General features: G+C 40.3%; 1 pseudogene; it reads right to left on the bottom strand.

The window, feature by feature from the left end:
• Positions 1-4,516: 4,516 nt before the first annotated feature.
• LOC122739258 lies at positions 4,517-4,837 on the bottom strand (annotated as a pseudogene).
• Between the last annotated feature and the right edge of the window lie 3,680 nt (positions 4,838-8,517).

The raw sequence follows: 8,517 nt of genomic DNA, 5'->3' as shown, positions 1-8,517 counted from the left end.
ATTTTTTCATGTTCCAATATATTCCTTTGTATCATTGTCAGAATACACTTTCATTCGAATAGATCTCTCCTGTTAACCTGGAAATAAAGGAAACAATCAATATAGGAGAAATAAGGTCTTTAATCAGGGCAGAGGAACTATAGCTCATGGTATCCCAAAGCTCAGAAGCTAGGAATACCCAAAGATGGGAACAGAGGACAGGGTTTTTATGGGGTAACAGAACAAAAAGGGAACCAAAAGATTGCTCTAGAGTCATGTGCAACTACTTAATGTAAATAAACCTTTAACAAAAGAAACAATAGAACTGCTCCTAAGTTAAGTATAGATGCTACTAACTCTAATTAGAAACTACTCGATGTAGATGGACTCTTTCACATAATAATCATAAAGTCCAGGGAGTAAGGTGGGGAAACATAGGGAGAAGATAAGTTGCTTGGGGGAAGGTGGGGGAGGACCATAAGTCCATCAAGAGTCTGGAAATGACAAAGACAGTCAGCCCCAGACAATTCATCTGCCTGGGTAGAGGGATTGGATGGGGAATCAGTTCACAGTAAATTTGTAGTTATCACTCCTAACAAACTTTAATTTAGAAAGCAAATCTTCAGTGGCTTTCTCTTTTCTACCAATTAAAATCCTACCTTCATCTGGTTAGCATCATATATTTAGAACAAGAAGATACTTTTAAGATGACCTAGTCCAACAAGTGTCATTTTACAATTGAAGAAGCAGTCAATATTGGTTAAGTGAATATCAAAGGTTCCACAGGTAACAGGCCAGACAAAGAATTTAATCCTAAATCCTCTGATTCAAAAAGTAGAATTCTTCCCATTTTCCTATACTCCCTGCTATTTGTCAAAACCTTCCACAATATTGGACTGATCTACCTGTTTAGCTTTATTCTGCATTGCTCCCCTCCATTCATTATTTCTTCCAACTAAATAGTTTTATTCTTTGCTTCCAAAATTAAATTGTCTTATTCTTTGTTTCCAAAACATGTTCTTCATCCTCCTGCCTCCATTACCTTGCTCACTCTGTTTCCTATACCTAGAATGCCATCCCTAAAATCTTGTCCCTGTTGATTTCCTACCTTGACTTTAAAGGCCAATTGGAATGTCACTTTCTTCAAAAAGGCTCCTCTAATTGGCAACTGACTCTTTCCTGGGACTTCATACAATACTGAAATTTTCAATTCTTCAAAATACCTATTATGAAATAATTTTATACTATATTGCAATATCTGTGCATGTATGTTTTCTCTTCTAAGTGTCATAGCTGCTGGGATCACATCTAACTGTATCTCTTCAGCAATTAAAACTGTTATGGGCCTAGCATACTCCAGAAATTTTCTGGGGTAAATCAAAAGAACCTTCTCCTTGAGAAAATAAACCAAAGGACAGACACACCTAACTAGTCTCCCCCAACCCTCCAGGAGATAAGATTAGGTGTGGCTGCTGCCTTTGTGACCTGAGGGGGAGAGAGATAGCTTGAGAGAACCAGAGCTGCCTGTAGCCCAACTTCCTGCAGCCACCAGTGACTGGTCCTCCCCCAATAAGGGAACTTTCCACAGTAAAAGGATCACTTCACTGGACCACCATCAGTCCTCTATAAAAGTACCTGCTTGTCTTCTGCTGGAAGAGATAGGTATCTCAGAGAGCCACACCTCTGTGCCATGCCTTCTCCCCAAAAGAAGAAGTCCAAGGATTACTCTCTTGTTTTCCTTTCCCTAGCATCTAAATAAAATATTATTTTATTCTAATTGGATTTGTGTGCAAGAGGATATAATTCTTTAAAGAGGAATTCCTAAGAACTCCTACTCCAAATCTCTACCAATTTCCCCCATAACATAATAATGTTCTTCATATACTGTGTGCTTAATAAATATTTGTTGAATTGAAGTCCTGTCATTGTTGCTTCATAAATAACAAATGGATTATTCAGAACCAACCCTATATCAGCACTGTGCTAAGCACTGGGGAAGATATATAGGATCACACCTACTCCACAGCCAAAGACTGTTACCCCTCCCGCACTGGGCCCTCCCCCCAATCCTCTGTCTCATCCTCCACCTCAGCTATATCCCCACCTATCCCCCAAACCGGCTTCACCCAGGTCCTTACCAGTGTCTCCCACTGCTTCCCTGCTTCCATTAAGGGAATTTCCCATTGGGAAGTACACAACATTAAGGCATGTTCCTTTTTCCATGAACAGTTTATCTCAGATTAAAAAGAAATTGGGGAGTTATTCAGAGAACCCCACAAAGTTCATAGATGGCTTTAAGTCTGTGACATTGGAGTTTGACCTTTCCTGGACTGATTTGCAAATTATCCTTGCCAGCTATTGTACCCCTGATGAGAAGAAACAGATTTGGGACCTGGTGGTACAAGTTGGGGATGAATACTCGCAGGTTGGAAATTGGGTTGGGGTCCCTGGATTTACAGCTGACCCAGTTGTAGAACAGAGATGGAACTATGATAACAGGGAAGGCTCGTAGAAATCACATGGTCACCTGCCTGGTTGAGGGAATGAGAAAGGGGGTCAAGAAACAAGTCAATTATGAAAAGGTGAGGGAGATAACACAGGGGTCTGATAAAAATCCTGCTGTCTTCATGAGATGCTTAGCTGACTCTGAAGAAATATATCAACCTAGACCCCCAAAGATATAGGAATAACTGTCCTCAATATTCATTTTATCAGCCAGTCTGCTCCTGACATCAGGAAAGAACTCCAGAAATTAGACTGGGGTCCCCAGATCCAATCCTCACAAGTCCTTGATATTGCTTTTAAGATTTTTAATAATAGGGACCTGGCAGTAGCCAAAGAGAGAGAAATGATGGCTCATGCCCACTCCATAGACCAAGCTTCTATAATAGCAGCAGCCATCACCACATCTGCTACCAGCAGAACTCCAGCTGGCAGAAATTCTGGCAGCTGCAGTAAACCAGGACACAGAAGTGGGGGATACCACACGAAGGCGAGGCCAGCTCTCCTACCTCTTTTTCCCCAGGGCTTAGTGAAAATGCAGCACTCTGCAGCTTGGCCTCCTGGCCACTCCCTTGTCAAGCCCATGGCCAAGCTGGACATAGGAGGCAAGCCTAGGAATGGTTTAGGAACGGCTTCTGTCTTCAGGTCCTAGCATTCAATCAAGGCACAAAGTGGGGAAAGGATAAAAGGACTCTAAAAAATGCAGACAGACACTGTCTCTCACAGAACTAAGCTTTGATCTGATTACTTAAGTCTGGTAAAGGAGGCCACGCCCTGTCCTGCATTCAGCCTTTCCAGCTTCCACTGGGAAAAAAGCTGTCACACTTTTCCTGATCTGATAAAGTCCCTTTTTCGTTTTTGCTCTGGTCAGTTTTAATTTTTTTTTAATTTTTAAAATTTTTTTTGTTTAAGTCTGTTCCATCTAGTCTGGTCTCCCTTACCCCTGGGGAGATAAGATTAGGTGTAGCTGCTTCTTTTGTGTTCTGAGGAGATGGCTTGAGAGATCTGCAGCCACCCCTCACCCAACTCCTCTAGCCACCACCAGTGGGGGATGGTCCTCCCTCACTAAAGGAACTTTCTACAGGCAGATGGTCACTCCCATCGGTCCCCTATAAAAGTACCTACCAGCCTCCTGCTCAAGGAGATTGATACCTCAGAGCCACATGCTTTGTTCCATACCCCATGAGAAGTCCAAGGATTTCTTTCATGGTTTCCCTTCCCTTGCACCTCAATAAACTACCATCTTATTCTAACTGCTTTTGTGTGCAAGAGGGTGTAATTCTTTAAAGAGGAATTCCTCAGAACCCCTACCCCCAATCCTACCTGTACCCCATTTTCCCCCATAACAATCACAGAGCCAGAAAGCACATGTCAGGTGCTCACTAAGGTTCAAGACTCTCTTATTTTATCGGTGAAGAACCTGAGCACTAGAAAATTTAAGGTACAGTAACACAGACACTGTCAGAGTCATAATTTGAACCCCAGTCTTCTGCCTTTACATCCAGAGTTCTTTCATACTATAATGAAGATATGATTCTTATCCTTTTTTTTCTTACACATCCATCTGTATTGGTTGCTACAAGTAGTTGTAAGTAGTAGAGCTCCAAACCCTCACCCGCAGTCTCAGCTTGGCCTACCCCTGCCCAAAGGCATCAGTGCCCAGTCTCAGCCTCCTGGGAAGGACCCTGGCCCAGAAGGAAGGATGGACAATGCAGCAAGGAGCCAGACAGGTGCAGGATCCTCCTCTGCCAAGGGTGTTGGAGGCAGAAAGGTTGGAGAGGAATTTGGGACTGAGGGACACTGACAGGGCTGGGGCCCAAGAACAGGCAATCCTTCAGTGGAGTTAAGGTCAGAGTGGGGATGTTCCACAGTGGACTCACAATCTGAGACCCCAGACTTGGATCAGAGGCTGGGAGGTGAACATAGAAGTGAGGAATGAACCAGTTTCTAGTTTTTCCTTTTTTTTCTGGCACAATAACCAATAGTAAAAGCCCTAGGCTCCTGAGGTCCAGGTTGAAGAGCTAGGAGATGGTGTCTACCATGGGGGTGTCATAGGCTGGGGGTTCTGGAAGTAGGACATCACTACAGCAGAAATGGATAGCATGAAGCTGCTTATCATCTGCTTGCTATCTTCAGAGCTTCAAGAGTTGGCTAAGCGGATAAAGGAACAGTAGACAGCAATCCAGGCACACCACTTCAATTTGAACATGAGGCCACACATGCTGAAGATCATTTCCAGCAGGTTCATGGAGTCCAGGGTGGGATCCTCCAGGGCTGGGTTGTTCTTTGTAGCAGGTGTCTTATACCTGAGCACCTTGTTGGGATGCTGGGGGTCCAATACACCGTTTGCGGACATTGCTGGGTGAGGAAGGGGCCGATATGATTCTTGTCCCAATGAGTAATACATGTGAGAAAAAATAAGACACAAATTCGGCTGTGAGGATTCTGGAGCTTTGGTCCTGGCATTGCTATTAACTCACTTTGTGACATTGGGCAAGTGCTGTCACCTCTGTAAGCCTTAAATTCCTCAATTATGAGATGAAAGTGCTATATTCAATGATCTCTAAAGTTCTTTCTAGTTTTTTGTTTGTTTGTTTGTTTGTTTTGGTTTTTGGTGAGGCAGTTGGGGTTAACTGACTTGCCCAGGGTCATACAGATAGTAAGTATTAAGTGTCTGAGGCCAGATTTGAACTCAGGTCCTCCTGAATCCATGGCCAGTGCTCTATCCACTGCACCACCTAGCTTCCCCTTCTTTCTAGTTTTAATAGCCTATAAGTCTATTAAAATTTGGAAGAAGTCTGAATAAGCATCACTTCTTCAGAATTTTGGCACACTTCACTAGGAAGAGAACATATGTATGTATAATTATATATATGTGTGTGTGTGTGTGTGTGTGTGTGTGTGTGTTTATATACAGACATTCATTTAATGTTTAAGATTTAACTATATGCTAGGCAGTGTGATAAGTACTGGGGACATAAAAGTAAGCAAAAGACAGTCTCTACTTCCAAGGAGCTCACAATCCAATGGGCAAGATAACATGCAAACAAGCAAGATATACCCAGAATAAATTATAGCTAATAAACTGAAAGGGAACACACAAGCATTAAGAAGAATCAGGAAAGACTTCTATATATAATACATACACATATGTACACAAGTGTATAAAGATCTAGATCTAGATATACATATATTATATATATACATATATATAGTTTTAATAAAATATTTCTGAAGTTATGAAATTGCTTGGTACAAAAAAAAATGAATAGAACCCAAAGCAGTCATACTGTCTGAACATGCCAAGAAGCAAGTGAGCCTAAATTGAAAGAAATTGTATAAAAGCACCCTACATCACAGTGAAAGGAAAGATGCTGGCAAGGTAATCTAAAGTCAAATTTCATGATTTTTCTCGCTCTCTGCATCACGCACCACTATATCAAGAAAGACCTTGAACTATTTAAAAATATAGTTTCATTAAATTGGGAGCCCCTTCAGGGCAAGGTCCATGTTTTTGTCTTTCTTTGTACCCCAGTACCCGGCATATTGTAACCTTATTGACTTGATGTGACTTAACTTGCTGCATCCTGAATATGCCACCTTTTATTCTTTTTTTCCCCATAGTTTTCTCTTCCTAGGCTTACCTTCTCTCTTTATTAATTTCCCAAGTTAGGATTAACAGAAGAGTTGCAATTTGACATAGTGGTGTGAGCCAGGAAGACCTACATTCCAGTCTCACTTCTGACATATTCAGAGTAGGTGACCCTGGGTGAGCCAATTAATGCCCCAGTGCCCCAAGCAACTCTCTAAGACTCTAAATTGCATAGCAGGTGTCAATCTGCATTGGTACACAGCATTTCTTTGGTAGGAGTTTCCCACACTGATGAAATCATTGGTCCAAGCTGTAACAAAAAGGTGGCAGAAAGAATCATTGCAAATTTTGAGAGTTCCTAAAGTTTTTCATAGAGTGGCTATGAAATTAGATCAATGACTTCTATTTAATTGAAAGACATTAGATAGAAAATAGTGACAGACTACCATTCACATTGTCTTTTCCAGGCTAGCAGATCTTCCCTCCTAATGCCCTTGAAATACACACACACACACACACACACACACACACACACACATATATATATATATATATATATATATATATATATATATATGTATGTATGTATGTATTTTTTTTCCTGAAAAATTAACAGAAAAAAGTTTGTCATCCTTAAAGATGGATGGTGCCTGAATGGAACTAGCCTTTTCACAGCTGATCTATAATAATGGTGATATGCACTTTGTGCAAACCTATTAAAATGAAGAACGGTGCCCTGAGCCACCATTCAAGTCATTTTACAGTGTGTAATCATTTATCAAAAATGCATATAAATCAGGAATTAAATTAATCAACTTACACAATGAGTCAGTCTCTTGCTATTTTCCCCATAATACATTTTTCCTTGAACAAAATGTAGTTGTCACTGAAAAAAAAAATCAAACCAGAGCTTCCTAATAAATAGGTATAGATTTGTAATTAAACCCAATAAAGCCTATGATGAAATATAAAAGGTAGAGAACTAAAATCCAATTAAAATGTGATAAGAAATACAGTGCTAAGTTTCATTTGGGCAAAGTGCAACATAGTCTGGTTTGTAACACAATACTTAGTTATTGGTTTTGATAATGAAATCCAGCCTCTAATTCAATGGTGTAGACAGTAAATAGCTGAAGGCAAGAGATGTGTGGGAAGTCTTTGAACATGCCAGTGATGACCTAGTATTTTCTGTTATAATCACAGCAATGTTTCCATTAATTTGTTCCTGTTACATGATACCACTACCCTCTCTGGATCCAAAATGCTTTGCTGCTCAGGTGTGGCTTTATTGGAGTTGTGTCTATATAGTATTTAACATATGAATAAAAATAGTTTTGTCAAGCACTAACATTTTCCATTTAGATAATCACCAAATCATAGAGCCTTATATATGGACCTCTGGGTCCAGCCCACAGATATAGAGAAAAAGAAACTCAATTTCTTCATATGTAAAATGAACTGAAGGAGAAATTGAAAAAGCAGTATTTTTGCCGGGAAAGCCCCAAGTGCAGTCATGATGTAAGACTTGACTGAACAACAAACATTTGTTGAATTTTGACTTGCTTTTTCTGGTTTTTATCTGATTGGTATAACTGAGATATAGCCTTATGTCAAGTTTATACTATCTGAAATGGAAAATTAAAGGCGTTATTCACTTAAATACAAAGCACTGGCCTTATTGTCTGATTATTTTAGGTGAAACTGAACTTGTCTGATCTGCTAATGGATTCAGTTTTTCATCTCATTTTGTTTATATATGATAACTACAAATTTACTGAGAACTGAATGTTTCCCCACCCAGTCCCCAACCCAGGCAGGTGAATTGCCTGGGGCTGACCAGTCTTTGTCAATTGCAGACTCTGGATCATTTCTGGACCTTCCCCCAAGCAAAATGATCCCTGACCTTACTCCCTGAACTTTATGTAGTTTCTATTTTGAGTTAAGTAGAATCTATACTTAACTCTGGAGCAGTTCTACAGTTATTTTTGTTAAAGGTTCATTTACATTAAGTAGTTAGTAGTTTCTGTGGGTGATTCTGGAGCAGTCTTTTAGTTCCCTTTTGTTCTGTTACCCCATAAAAATCCTGTCCTCAGTCCTATCTTCTTGCTTTGCTATATCATGAGCTATATAGTTCCTTGGCCCTGATTAAAGACCTTATTTCTCCTATATTGACTATTTCCTTAATTTCCAGGTTAACACATATACCTAGCATAACTTCCTTTTTCAAAGTCCTGACTACAAAGCCAGAGTAAAAGCATAATGAACAGTCTTGTGGCTAATCTTAAGAAAGGAACACTGATTTACTGGCTGTAGCTTTGAACTTGAACTAGGCAAGATCTGAGTTCAAATCCTGCCTTAGACATGAGAGGGATAGAGGGATGTGACCCCCACCCCCACCCCTCAGCCTAGTGATCTGATTTCAAGGTCTTAGAAGCCCCTCTCTC

The sequence above is a fragment of the Dromiciops gliroides genome, chromosome 2 (assembly GCF_019393635.1).
Source record: "Dromiciops gliroides isolate mDroGli1 chromosome 2, mDroGli1.pri, whole genome shotgun sequence".
In the NCBI taxonomy this organism is placed as follows: domain Eukaryota; kingdom Metazoa; phylum Chordata; class Mammalia; order Microbiotheria; family Microbiotheriidae; genus Dromiciops; species Dromiciops gliroides.
Note: the sequence above shows the minus strand (reverse complement) of the source record. Positions and strands in the feature narration are given on the sequence as shown.